Source organism: Calliopsis andreniformis, unplaced genomic scaffold (genome assembly GCF_051401765.1).
Source record: "Calliopsis andreniformis isolate RMS-2024a unplaced genomic scaffold, iyCalAndr_principal scaffold0472, whole genome shotgun sequence".
In the NCBI taxonomy this organism is placed as follows: Eukaryota; Metazoa; Arthropoda; class Insecta; order Hymenoptera; family Andrenidae; genus Calliopsis; species Calliopsis andreniformis.
The window spans coordinates 62,501-77,500 of record NW_027480881.1 but is presented as its reverse complement, the minus strand read 5'-3'; the positions used below and the strand labels follow the sequence as shown (position 1 = coordinate 77,500).

The window sequence follows — 15,000 nt, the reverse complement described above, 5'->3', positions numbered from 1 at the left end:
TCGGAGTCTGTTGACTCGACGCTTCCGCCTGGTTAAGTCCGGTGTCCACCAAGGGACGGACTTGGAGTGCCACCGCTTTGGACGCATAGAGCTCTCGCACGCGTGGATGATCGATTGCTCGATATCCTGCGCGAAAGATTCAACGTCCGCTCTGCAGCTCAAAGGAGCGCGAGCGGTCAACGACTCACGTCGTCCTAGCAGCGCCCGTTCAAAAGCAGCCCAATCTGCCTTGCGTGTCTGGAACCTACCTTTCCGGGCCTGGTTTCCTTCTACGCCGGCGAGCACAAGATCGAACCTTATGGCTCTGTGATCGCTGGTCGTCCAATCCTTATGGACTTTCCAGTTTCTCACTGACTTCGAAAAGTTTTGCGTTGCAAGTGTGACATCAATCCACGACTCTCCGCTCGGGCTGGAGTACGTAGGAATACTACCAGCCTCGTTCAAGACCACCAAGTCGTGTTGGGCGATAAACTCAATGAGCTTCTCACCCTTGGCGTCAGTCTTCGACCCGCCCCACAAGGGGGACCTGGCGTTGACGTCGGCCGCGATCACGACCCTACAGTGGCGTAGAGCACTAAGTGCTCTGTCAAGTCGCCTCAGCCCAACTTCCATGTCTTCACGCCATTGGAAGTATTGGCTGATGAGGTAAAAGCTCTCAAAAGAACCCCCTATGCTAACACAGGAGAGGTGTGTGTCGCACAGTTGCGAGATTTTGACCACGGACACCCCTGGGTTTCTGACAGCTACTGCTGCCATCACCGGGACTGCGCCCGTGACTACTTTCGTCGCAACCCCAAGGCCGGGGACTTTCCCACAGACGCCGTAGGGCTCCTGCGCGAGCAGCACGTCGATACCCCTGCTTCGCATTAGGGTGTTTACTTCGTCCGTAACGTCCCGGGCGCCTCGCATATTATGCTGCAGCACCCGGAGTCTGAACGTTTCGACGTCGTTCTCGGCTCTAGCCATAATTTGTTCGAGAGATTACCTGCTCCCAAGCGGCCTTATAGGACGCACAGGTTCTGTCTCTCGTACTGTGGCTGTGCTTTTTACCTCCTGCTTTGCAGTTGGAACAAACGGGAGGTTTGTCCCTGCTCTTGCAGGAGGCAAAGGTATGCCCCTTCTCGGAGCAGTGACCGCATACCTCAGTCGACTTACATCGCTTCGATGTATGGCCAAAGGCCTGACACCTGAAGCATCTCACTACACTGACGAAGTCCCGCACACGGCAGGATCTCCAGTCAATGTAGACTCTCTCCTGGGCCTTCAGTCTGGTTCGCACTTCCGGACTGACTTCAATGACCCAGTTGGCAGCCTCCTTGTCGCCTTTAGACCCGGTTGAAAACCGGGGCCTGACGGCAGAGGACACATCCTTCTGGGCCAAGTCGGGAAGATTTTGCTTCCAGATACATCTTAGGACCTCGTCCTTCTTCATCCTTTTCGGAACGTCGTACACAATAAGTGACGGGTTCCTTTTGGACGGGAAGGTCACGGAGAGACCCGCTTCCTTGAGCCGGCTATTCCCGGCAATCGCATCAAGATCCTCTTTGCGCACGGTCTCGACGACGATGCCACCGGAGTGGATGCGTCGGACCGCCTTCACGCGGATCTGCGATTGAGCCGGTTTCACCAGGGAGAGAACAGTGCGCTTGGTAGCCTCACTGTCCTGCTCCTTACCCTTCGGCGGGAAAATGCGCACCGAATTAGTCGGTGGGCGCACCGCGTCTGGGGCAACTCTGAGGCGGTCGACCTTTACCTTGTCGGCATAGGTCATCGCACCTGACACCGGTTGGGAAGGCGCCGCCGGACGAACCTTTAGCGTCTTCCGTACCACGCTCTCTACGGACGCTTGCGAACGCTTAACGTCGCTGCGTACCGCGGCCAGCTGCCCTTCGAGAAAGCTGTTCCGGAGAAGCAGCTGTTCTACGAGCTGGTAGAGCGCGTCGGTGTGTCCAAGGATCTTCGAACCGCAACCCTTGCTGATCTTCGACTCCGGTCGAAGACAGACGTTACGAATGTCCGTCACCTTGGATCTAGCATCGTCTCTGATGAGACGTAAGGGTCTTACAGACCCCTCTTTGTGCCCAGGCGCAGTCTTAGACTGCGCCTTTCCTGGCTTGCCTGTCGTTCCAGCTTTCGCTTTCGCGACAGGCGGCTTTTTGGAGGCGACGGCTTTCGCCTCGCCTCCCGTACCCGCGGCTTGCACGGCTTTAGCAGCCGGCTTGCCCTTCGCTTTGGCGGGAGAAGACGGGGGTTCCGTCTTCACCACCGCCACCGTATCGGGTTCGGTACGCACCGCTCCCTTAGGAGCGGGCCCCTTCGCCGATTTCGGCGCCTTGCTGCTCGCCTTCTTGGAAGGCTTTGCAGGCAAGGCGCTTTGGCCCTCGGCGCCCGCAGTCTCAGATGCCTTTGAGGCATCCGGCGGTCCTGCGCCAGGGGTAACGTGGGAGTCGCTCGTGCTCGGAGCGGCTCCCTTCTTGGCCTTCTTACGGCTGGGTTTGCCAGCCGTCTTCCAGCCTTCCGACGACTGGGTCGGCAGATCGGGCGTATTGACGCCCTGCTCCACCTTCTCAGTCGCCGATCTCGCAGGGGTCGCTTGGGTTGCCTCAGCACCCGTCGCTTCCCCAGGGGCGTCCTTGGCACCCGATCGGGTAACCATTTTCGCCCCAACGTGTAGTGGGTTTGGTAATTTTGTTTCCATATCAATTTGTTCATTTCATCCCGATGCGTGTCCCAGCCTCCACGGACCCTCATATGGAACTCGGCTAGCCGAGTTAGGACATCACCCGGGATATAGTCCGCCAGCCACGGCTGACGAGTTTCGCTCCCCATACAGCCCCACAACCGATGGTTCACTAGTTCGCCCCCGTGGCCTGCTTCCTCGCCCATCAGAACCCACTCGTGCGAGACGTATGGTCGTTCCAAGCCGATTGACTAGGCACAGGGCTGTTTTCTCGCCTAGCCGCCCGTCTAGCTGAAGCGAAGGCCAAAGACATGTGTTGGGTGCGCGTCATCCCCGCAGAGATGAGCCCCCTCAATGCCCAGGATCCCCTTTTCCAGCGACACGGGTCGCCGCGCACGGCAAACACGCGGGAGGCGTTTATTAAGGACAGACACCTCCCTGTCCGTAGCCCGCTCCTTTTCTGGACTCACACAATGCATGGAGCTAGGCGCTTGAGCGCAAGGCCCTTTGAGCCGCTTCGCTACTGACCGATCTGCTTGGCTCTTGCGCCCTTCGTAAAGGGGTAAGCCGACCAGCGGGACCACTTGGAGGTTCGATCGCGTAACGGTTTGCAGCATGAGAGGCTGTGTGTCAGTCTGAGGACTGTACGCTTCATACTGCCAACGAGCCCATCCTCGGATGGCCTGGCGTCCAAGCCCCGGTAGCGTACTGCTTTCCGGGGGCGAGGACAGCGTCCCCGTTGGAGCCAGCTAAGTGCCCGCGGCGTATTGCTTTGGGCAACCCAGCGCACACTAACAACACCCGGGTTTCCAGCGGCGTATTGCTTTTGCACCTATGGTAAGGGTCAATGACCCGATCTTAAAATGCTCCAGTGCACAAATAGAACTAATGCTGTGCAGCCGAGGGGGAACCCAAACCCCACCGACTACACAGCGTTCCCGGCCGCACAAGGCGGCTCGGCCATTTTTAGGCTGTCACCTATTCTATGGGTCCAAGACCCGATCTCAAAATGCCCAAATAGAGCTAATGCTGTGCAGCCGAGGGGGAACCCAACCCCTCCGACTACACAGCGTTCCCGGCCGCACAAGGCGGCTCGGCCAACTTAGGCTGACACCTATTCTATGGGTCTACGACCCGATGTTCATCGTTCAAAGTGCACAAAGAGAATTATTGCTGTGCAGCCGAGGGGGAACCCAACCCCTCCGACTACACAGCGTTCCCGGCCGCACAAGGCGGCTCGGCCAATTTTAGGCTGCAACAGTGTGCGACCCCAACGATCATGTTCTGCATTGATGGGGACGCTTCTGAGAGGGCCCGATAAATCGGTACCACCTCTCGGCGCAAGCCACCACTTTGAGGACGAGTTCAGCGGCTCCTCCCGAGTCTCGGATACTAGTTTGGGCAAGCCCAACCCGACACCTCAAGCGACATTGGGAATCTTTACCGCTCCCGCCAGTAGATAGGGACAGTTATTGTTTTGCGTTTTTCGTTGTGATACAACGCACCCTTCCTCGACCTAGTAGGTCATACGGGCCTCGCAACTCTCTGCCAGATGTTCGGGCTCCACTCTCAATGCCTCCGGAGCGACACTGCTACTACCGCCTGCCACCTCGAGTCCATTCCCAATCCAGGAACCCTCGCTTAGCCTTGCGCCGAGGCGAGGGGGGCTTGATCCTGGCCCGAGGAGCCGGGTTCCATCGGGAGGACGGAAACACCGACTTGACTGGGTCCCGCCGCATCAGCAGGATCGCCAGCCATGAGCTCTCGAGTCTCGGATAGATCAACAATCAGATCAGTGGCGTTATGCGTTCGAGCGGCCTTGGCCTCCAGGACGGTTCTGGCGAATCTCCTGAACTCCCGATACAATCGTTCGTTCTCGACAAGATCGGCTTCCTCCACTGGCCATACAAGGCGCTCGGAGTTGGCCGTCTGTCTTAGGAGAGCTCGCGCTTCCCCGTGCCGTGGACAGTCGAATAGAACGTGGCTCGACGTTTCCGCCTCGCCACACTCGCATCTGTCGTCCGGTACCAAGGCAAATCCATACAGCTTGGCTCGGAAATCTCCGTGCCCGCTAAGGAATTGAACCACATAGTGATCGATTGTCAACCAACGCACCTTGAGGCGGTCTGACACGTGCCTGAAGAAGCGGAACGTTGTTCTACCCTTCGTCGACGCCGACCACCTTCTTTGCCACACTGCTAGGGCTTCTCTCCTTACCTCAGCGATTGCCTCGGCTTCGGAGATTGCCCCTGTGTCTAAGTCTCTTCGACTTATTCGACACTCGCCAAACTCTATGTCTTTTATCTTTCGGGCATTGTAGACGCATGCTCTCTCCGCTATCGCCAGGTCTATCGGCAATACACCCGCGATCACAGGGATCGCATCAGTGGATACCGTTCTGTAAGCCCTGGTGACGCCAAGCAAAACCTTTCTCTGCACCCGTGTGAGTTTAGTCCTCAACTTGGGCCCGAGGAGGTCCGCCCAGCCCGCGGCGGCGTACGCTACGATCGGGACGAAAAGGCCGGCGTACATAATACGCATAGCACGATGTCCCAACCCCCAATTTGTTCGGGCTAGCCGCGCGAACGCGTGGAACATTCGCACGGTTTTGACACTCAAATGCTCGACATGGGATTTAACACCCAGTCTTTCATCAAAGTGCACTCCGAGATACCTTACGGTAGTCCTCAGAGATACACATTTCCCGTATATCTTTATCGAAGGGGGTCTTCCTCTATCCAGAGAACCTTTCAAGAAGATCATCTCGGTCTTGGTCGCTGACAACGTGAGCTTCTGGCCTGCACACCAGGTAGTCAACACGTCCGCGACCATTTGGCCTCTCGCCTCCAACTGATTCCTTGAGTCGCCATAGACGAGCACAAAGAGGTCGTCGGCATAGGCTAGGTGTTCGGCGAACGGAAGGTTCGCAATGAGCTGTAGGACCTCGTCAAAGACTAAGTCCCAGCAGCTCGGACCGAGAATCGACCCCTGCGGACAGCCTTTGGTGACCTTCTTCGCAACACGAGAGCCGTGGGCGACCATGGTCACCTCACGGTCGGCGAAATAGTCAACCATCAGGCGGTAAAGATTTCTTGGGCATCCTCGCGCTCTCAAATTCATGAGAACGCTCGGCCACCAGACATTGTCAAAAGCACCAGATATATCGAATGAAAGACCCAAGACATACTTTTCCTCCCGACCGGACAGCAGTTCCCGGAGCTTTACCACGGCATCCTCCGTGGATCGCCCAGGTCTGAATCCGTATTGTCGGTCAGAGCAGAAGTCTGGGTTCAGGAACACCCCGTACAACCTGCGTGCTATCACCTTCTCGAGACATTTTCCGAGTACCGAGAGTAGACAGATGGGCCGATACGACTTCGGATCCGCTTCAGGTCTGTCGGGCCCTTTCAGAATAGTCCTAATCAGGCCGACTTTCCATCTTGCCGGAACCACTCCATGTTCCAGACAACCGTTGTAGAGCTTCAGCAACTCTTTACGGATTACTCCGAAAGAGCGTTTTAATGCATCCACTTCCACAAGGTCTAGTCCTGGACACTTACCGCTTTTCAGGCTTGAGACTGCGTCTGCGACCTCCTTCCCAGTGAAGACGGGCTGGTCCTCGGTGGGTGGGTCATGCGCTACCTCGCGCCTTATCCGCCTCTGGTCGCGCGTGTCCTCCTCGGACTTATCATCCGGGATTAACGCATCCAGAAGTGCGGAGGCGGTGGAGCTAAAGTCCATCGTATGGCCGTAGTGCGTTCGAATGTTCGACACTGCCGTCTCGGTACATAGCTTGTCTCTGGTGAGTTTATACACGAGGCCCCAGGGCTCTTTGTTCCCCTGCTCCGTCACAAAGTTTTTCCAACTTTGCAACTTCGCAGCTCGCACTGCAGACGAGTAGGCCTTTCTCTCAGGGAGATACTCCGCCTTTCTCGCCGCTCTCTCTTCCGGATCTCGCTCTTGCTGGAAGGCCCGTCGGAGTCTGTTGACTCGACGCTTCCGCCTGGTTAAGTCCGGTGTCCACCAAGGGACGGACTTGGAGTGCCACCGCTTTGGACGCATAGAGCTCTCGCACGCGTGGATGATCGATTGCTCGATATCCTGCGCGAAAGATTCAACGTCCGCTCTGCAGCTCAAAGGAGCGCGAGCGGTCAACGACTCACGTCGTCCTAGCAGCGCCCGTTCAAAAGCAGCCCAATCTGCCTTGCGTGTCTGGAACCTACCTTTCCGGGCCTGGTTTCCTTCTACGCCGGCGAGCACAAGATCGAACCTTATGGCTCTGTGATCGCTGGTCGTCCAATCCTTATGGACTTTCCAGTTTCTCACTGACTTCGAAAAGTTTTGCGTTGCAAGTGTGACATCAATCCACGACTCTCCGCTCGGGCTGGAGTACGTAGGAATACTACCAGCCTCGTTCAAGACCACCAAGTCGTGTTGGGCGATAAACTCAATGAGCTTCTCACCCTTGGCGTCAGTCTTCGACCCGCCCCACAAGGGGGACCTGGCGTTGACGTCGGCCGCGATCACGACCCTACAGTGGCGTAGAGCACTAAGTGCTCTGTCAAGTCGTCTCAGCCCAACCTCCATGTCTTCACGCCATTGGAAGTATTGGCTGATGAGGTAAAAGCTCTCAAAAGAACCCCCTATGCTAACACAGGAGAGGTGCGTGTCGCACAGTTGCGAGATTTTGACCACGGACACCCCTGGGTTTCTGACAGCTACTGCTGCCATCACCGGGACTGCGCCCGTGACTACTTTCGTCGCAACCCCAAGGCCGGGGACTTTCCCACAGACGCCGTAGGGCTCCTGCGCGAGCAGCACGTCGATACCCCTGCTTCGCATTAGGGTGTTTACTTCGTCCGTAACGTCCCGGGCGCCTCGCATATTATGCTGCAGCACCCGGAGTCTGAACGTTTCGACGTCGTTCTCGGCTCTAGCCATAATTTGTTCGAGAGATTACCTGCTCCCAAGCGGCCTTATAGGACGCACAGGTTCTGTCTCTCGTACTGTGGCTGTGCTTTTTACCTCCTGCTTTGCAGTTGGAACAAACGGGAGGTTTGTCCCTGCTCTTGCAGGAGGCAAAGGTATGCCCCTTCTCGGAGCAGTGACCGCATACCTCAGACGACTTACATCGCTTCGATGTATGGCCAAAGGCCTGACACCTGAAGCATCTCACTACACTGACGAAGTCCCGCACACGGCAGGATCTCCAGTCAATGTAGACTCTCTCCTGGGCCTTCAGTCTGGTTCGCACTTCCGGACTGACTTCAATGACCCAGTTGGCAGCCTCTTTATCGCCTTTAGACCCGGTTGAAAACCGGGGCTTGACGGCAGAGGACACATCCTTCTGGGCCAAGTCAGGAAGATTTTGCTTCCAGATACAGCGTAGGACCTCGTCCTTCTTCATCCTTTTCGGAACGTCGTACACAATAAGTGACGGGTTCCTTTTGGACGGGAAGGTCACGGAGAGACCCGCTTCCTTGAGCCGGCTATTCCCGGCAATCGCATCCAGATCCTCCTTGCGCACGGTCTCGACGACGATGCCACCGGAGTGGATGCGTCGGACCGCCTTCACGCGGATCTGCGATTGAGCCGGTTTCACCAGGGAGAGAACAGTGCGCTTGGTAGCCTCGCTGTCCTGCTCCTTACCCTTCGGCGGGAAAATGCGCACCGAATTAGTCGGTGGGCGCACCGCGTCTGGGGCAACTCTGAGGCGGTCGACCTTTACCTTGTCGGCATAGGTCATCGCACCTGACACCGGTTGGGAAGGCGCCGCCGGACGAACCTTTAGCGTCTTCCGTACCACGCTCTCTACGGACGCTTGCGAGCGCTTAACGTCGCTGCGTACCGCGGCCAGCTGCCCTTCAAGAAAGCTGTTCCGGAGAAGCAGCTGTTCTACGAGCTGGTAGAGCGCGTCGGTGTGTCCAAGGATTTTCGAACCGCAACCCTTGCTGATCTTCGACTCCGGTCGAAGACAGACGTTACGAATGTCCGTCACCTTGGATCTAGCATCGTCTCTGATGAGACGTAAGGGTCTTACAGACCCCTCTTTGTGCCCAGGCGCAGTCTTAGACTGCGCCTTTCCTGGCTTGCCTGTCGTTGCAGCTTTCGCTTTCGCGACAGGCGGCTTTTTGGAGGCGACGGCTTTCGCCTCGCCTCCCGTACCCGCGGCTTGCACGGCTTTAGCAGCCGGCTTGCCCTTCGCTTTGGCGGGAGAAGACGGGGGTTCCGTCTTCACCACCGCCACCGTATCGGGTTCGGTACGCACCGCTCCCTTAGGAGCGGGCCCCTTCGCCGATTTCGACGCCTTGCTGCTCGCCTTCTTGGAAGGCTTTGCAGGCAAGGCGCTTTGGCCCTCGGCGCCCGCAGTCTCAGATGCCTTTGAGGCATCCGGCGGTCCTGCGCCAGGGGTAACGTGGGAGTCGCTCGTGCTCGGAGCGGCTCCCTTCTTGGCCTTCTTACGGCTGGGTTTACCAGCCGTCTTCCAGCCTTCCGACGACTGGGTCGGCAGATCGGGCGTATTGACGCCCTGCTCCACCTTCTCAGTCGCCGATCTCGCAGGGGTCGCTTGGGTTGCCTCAGCACCCGTCGCTTCCCCAGGGGCGTCCTTGGCACCCGATCGGGTAACCATTTTCGCCCCAACGTGTAGTGGGTTTGGTAATTTGGTTTCCATATCAATTTGTTCATTTCATCCCGATGCGTGTCCCAGCCTCCACGGACCCTCATATGGAACTCGGCTAGCCGAGTTAGGACATCACCCGGGATATAGTCCGCCAACCACGGCTGACGAGTTTCGCTCCCCATACAGCCCCACAACCGATGGTTCACTAGTTCGCCCCCGTGGCCTGCTTCCTCGCCCATCAGAACCCACTCGTGCGAGACGTATGGTCGTTCCAAGCCGATTGACTAGGCACAGGGCTGTTTTCTCGCCTAGCCGCCCGTCTAGCTGAAGCGAAGGCCAAAGACATGTGTTGGGTGCGCGTCATCCCCGCAGAGATGAGCCCCCTCAATGCCCAGGATCCCCTTTTCCAGCGACACGGGTCGCCGCGCACGGCAAACACGCGGGAGGCGTTTATTAAGGACAGACACCTCCCTGTCCGTAGCCCGCTCCTTTTCTGGACTCACACAATGCATGGAGCTAGGCGCTTGAGCGCAAGGCCCTTTGAGCCGCCTCGCTACTGACCGATCTGCTTGGCTCTTGCGCCCTTCGTAAAGGGGTAAGCCGACCAGCGGGACCACTTGGAGGTTCGATCGCGTAACGGTTTGCAGCATGAGAGGCTGTGTGTCAGTCTGAGGACTGTACGCTTCATACTGCCAACGAGCCCATCCTCGGATGGCCTGGCGTCCAAGCCCCGGTAGCGTACTGCTTTCCGGGGGCGAGGACAGCGTCCCCGTTGGAGCCAGCTAAGTGCCCGCGGCGTATTGCTTTGGGCAACCCAGCGCACACTACAATACCCGGGTTTCCAGCGGCGTATTGCTTTTGCACCTATGGTAAGGGTCAATGACCCGATCTTAAATGCTCCAGTGCACAAATAGAACTAATGCTGTGCAGCCGAGGGGGAACCCAAACCCCACCGACTACACAGCGTTCCCGGCCGCACAAGGCGGCTCGGCCATTTTTAGGCTGTCACCTATTCTATGGGTCCAAGACCCGATCTCAAAATGCCCAAATAGAGCTAATGCTGTGCAGCCGAGGGGGAACCCAACCCCTCCGACTACACAGCGTTCCCGGCCGCACAAGGCGGCTCGGCCAACTTAGGCTGACACCTATTCTATGGGTCTACGACCCGATGTTCATCGTTCAAAGTGCACAAAGAGAATTATTGCTGTGCAGCCGAGGGGGAACCCAACCCCTCCGACTACACAGCGTTCCCGGCCGCACAAGGCGGCTCGGCCAATTTTAGGCTGCAAAAGTGTGCGACCCCAACGATCATGTTCTGCATTGATGGGGACGCTTCTGAGAGGGCCCGATAAATCGGTACCACCTCTCGGCGCAAGCCACCACTTTGAGGACGAGTTCAGCGGCTCCTCCCGAGTCTCGGATACTAGTTTGGGCAAGCCCAACCCGACACCTCAAGCGACATTGGGAATCTTTACCGCTCCCGCCAGTAGATAGGGACAGAGGGAATCTCGTTAATCCATTCATGCGCGTCACTAATTAGATGACGAGGCATTTGGCTACCTTAAGAGAGTCATAGTTACTCCCGCCGTTTACCCGCGCTTTTTTGAATTTCTTCACGTTGACATTCAGAGCACTGGGCAGAAATCACATTGCGTCAACACCCGCGGGGGCCATCGCAATGCTTTGTTTTAATTAGACAGTCGGATTCCCCTGGTCCGTGCCAGTTCTGAGCCGAGCGTTGAATGGCGGCCGAAGAAACGACACGCGACGGCTGAACCGACGCGGAAGCCTCGCAGCAAGGAAGATCCGCGGGAGGCCAAGGCACGGGACCGAGTTCGGATCCCAGGACGTCGACCGAAGTCTAAGACCCTTCACCTCGCCCAGGCCCGGCACGTCAGCCAGACCCGCTTCCCGACCAAGCCCGACACGCCCCGCTCCTCAGAGCCAATCCTTATTCCGAAGTTACGGATCCAATTTGCCGACTTCCCTTACCTACATTAATCTATCGACTAGAGGCTCTTGACCTTGGAGACCTGCTGCGGATATGGGTACGAACCGGCGCGAGACCTCCCGTGGCCCTCTCCTGGATTTTCAAGGTCCGAGGGGAATATCCAGACACCGCAGCAACTGCGGTGCTCTTCGCGTTCCGAACCCTATCTCCTTGCTAGAAGTTTCCAGGGAACTCGAACGCTTATACAGAAAAGAAAACTCTTCCCAGATCTCCCGACGGCTTCTCCAGGTCATTTTGGGTTACCCCGACGAACACTCAATGAGGGCCCGGATGTTAAACGGTTCCGCTGCCGGGTTCCGGAATAGCAACCGGATTCCCTTTCGCCCAACGTGTGTGTGTCTCTTTTTTTTATCTTTCAATTTATCTCTTTGTATAATAATATGTTTGCAGACATTGATTTTAGGACACCACATTTGCATAGGATTTCTCTTAGGGCTTAGGATCGACTGACTCGTGTGCAACGGCTGTTCACACGAAACCCTTCTCCACGTCAGTCCTCCAGGGTCTCGCTAGAGTATTTGCTACTACCACCAAGATCTGCACCGACGGCGGCTCCAGGCAGGCTCACGCCCAGACCCTTCTGCGCACACCGCCGCGACCCTCCTACTCGTCAGGGCTTCATGGAGGACGGTCACCAGTAATGGCACCGTCCCTCCCCACTTGCCGCTGACGGCAGAGTATAGGCGCGACGCTTCAGCGCCATCCATTTTCAGGGCTAGTTGCTTCGGCAGGTGAGTTGTTACACACTCCTTAGCGGATTCCGACTTCCATGGCCACCGTCCTGCTGTCTTAAGCAACCAACGCCTTTCATGGTATCCCATAAACGTCGACTTAGGCGCCTTAACTCTGCGTTTGGTTCATCCCACAGCGCCAGTTCTGCTTACCAAAATTGGCCCACTTGGCACTCTAATCCGAAATCTCGTGGCTTCAATGAACCAAGCAAGCCAGAGATCTCACCCATTTAAAGTTTGAGAATAGGTTGAGGTCGTTTCGGCCCCAAGGCCTCTAATCATTCGCTTTACCAGATGAGACTCGACGCGTCCCCGAAGGAACGGAGGAGTGAGTGCCAGCTATCCTGAGGGAAACTTCGGAGGGAACCAGCTACTAGATGGTTCGATTAGTCTTTCGCCCCTATACCTAGTTCCAGCGATCGATTTGCACGTCAGAATCGCTACGGACCTCCATCAGGGTTTCCCCTGACTTCGTCCTGACCAGGCATAGTTCACCATCTTTCGGGTACCAACGTGTACGCTCTAGGTGCGCCTCTTCTCGCAATGAGAACGAGACGCCCCGGGAGTGCGGAGCACTATGCAGCGCCCATCCTCCCTCGGCCGACGCAAAGGACGACCTTCACTTTCATTTCGCCTTTAGGTTTACTCATCCCAATGACTCGCGCACATGTTAGGCTCCTTGGTCCGTGTTTCAAGACGGGTCCTGAGAGTACCCAAAGCAATAGCGCCGCCGACAGGTAATTCAAAGCTTGGCCAGTCCGAGGGCTCCGCCGGCTAACAGCTGGCCAGGCCCGTGAACGGGAAAGACGTCCGTACCACAGGGCAAACAAAGCTGACCGAGCTTGCGGCGGGCCTGACGCACCGTTCGAATGAGAAGACTGGTTGCGGCCCGATACCATCTGGGGGAACACCGTCGCGCAGCCGGTCGGGTCACCGAGGGTCCGTCGCGCACGCACAAGGCGACGCAACGGTCTAACCGCCCGGGCCGTAGACCGACACGCAACGGGTCGCGACGTCCTACTAGGGGAGAAGTGCACGTCTACGTAGCCGGAACGTTCGCCGTTGGCCGTAACATCCGTGCGCCCTCCTTGCGGAAAAGCGACGGACACCCCTTTCGGGGTTTCGCGCACCAACGGGAGCCAGCATTTGTCGACGATGAATCTCCCCTTTCGAACTTTTGGGTTTCTCAGGTTTACCCCTGAACGGTTTCACGTACTCTTGAACTCTCTCTTCAAAGTTCTTTTCAACTTTCCCTCACGGTACTTGTTCGCTATCGGTCTCGTGGTTGTATTTAGCCTTAGATGGAGTTTACCACCCACTTAGGGCTGCATTCTCAAGCAACCCGACTCTAAGGAGAGACCCTCCCGAGACGCGCACCGGTCGCTACGGGCCTGGCACCCTCTATGGGTAAATGGCCCCATTCAAGATGGACTTGGACGCGATGCAACGTCACGGGATAAACGGATCCTCCCGAACACTACATTTCCCTGCGGCAGTACCGCGGGATTCAGTGCTGGGCTCTTTCCTGTTCGCTCGCCGCTACTAAGGAAATCCTTGTTAGTTTCTTTTCCTCCGCTTAGTAATATGCTTAAATTCAGCGGGTAATCTCGCCTACTCTGAGGTCGTCGTATACGTGTTAAATATATCACACACGTAGAGTGATATATTTTATATATGTGTAAAAATGACGAAAGAAGCTGTGGCGTAATCCTCGTACAACGGGGGCACACAACCGAGAGAAGCGGACCAGGCAGAGTGTGTGAACGAATGTTACGAGAAATGGGAAATGAGAGAGAGACTTGAGATCATGTTCGATGCGTCGTCCCAACTTCGCCGTGTGCCTTCGGAATATGTTGTCGTAACGCAACAGCAGCGTTTCCAAAGGTAAGGAAGCTCCTCGTAATTCGCCAGAAGTGATCAGCGGAAAGTAAGTCACATCGTCCTTAATGCGCCACACCAAAGCATCTTCGCGTCTCGTTTAATTCGATCTAAAGGAGAGAGACTCTCGCCAGGCGACTGCCGGTATGGTTTAACGCCCGTCCGCTTGCTTTTTGTATAGCTTTCGTGGACTGGACGACCGGACTTGACGCGCGGTCTCTCTCGGCGATCGACTAACGCGAAGACATGGGGCGACCGGACGCTGCTACCTTTCCACCTCCTCCTTCTAGGAGAGAAGTCATCCCTATGTGATGAGTCATATATATGGCGGCTGTGTAAGCCTCGCCAAAGAGGATTCAGGATACAGAAACAAGTTGTAGTACAACACAACACATTCACGGAGCCACAAACGACTCGACCGAAACGTGGCCGGGGAAGATGCATCCCGGAACTTCATCGTTTCGACGAATGAGTGCCTCCTTTTCGCGTTGTTCCTGCAACAAGACGATCCCTCTAGAATCCCTGGGGCTCTGTTTCTCGTCATACATTTCTTCACCACACTACACGGGTGGGGTATACGCGATCTCGTGTTCATGCTCACTCGCACACCCTTTCATTGTCCTTCTCTGTAGTCTCACGACAAACTCTCTTGTGTGTCGTTGCGGGTTACGCACGCCTCTTTCTTACACGCATCATTTCAGACTACGTCGGGAGCGCGGATGAAAACTCGCACGAAAAGCGAACGCTGTCTGTTAACAATCACGAGGGTATTTGGCGAGACACGGAGGCTGGTCGATGATCGTACGTCCGCGCGCTTGCGTCCGGAGCGGTGCACATACACACACGGGCGGTCGACAAATTAAGCGACTCACGACGCCGTGTGAAAATTAGCACTCACGCAAGTCCGGAACGACAAAGCAACGACGATGACGACGATGTCTCCAGTCATCTGCCGCGTACACACAACCTTCTTCCCTCCATGACGTCTAGAGCGTATTCTCGCTTGTTTTCGTGCGACCGCGGCAAACGCCGACGAACGGTCCAACAATCGCTCGTACGTGACACCGAGATGCCAACG

At 56.5% G+C, this 15,000-nt stretch overlaps 1 pseudogene; it reads right to left on the bottom strand.

Moving 5' to 3' along the window:
• Nucleotides 1-10,760: 10,760 nt before the first annotated feature.
• On the bottom strand, nt 10,761-13,669 carry LOC143188012 (large subunit ribosomal RNA; annotated as a pseudogene).
• Nucleotides 13,670-15,000: the final 1,331 nt, after the last annotated feature.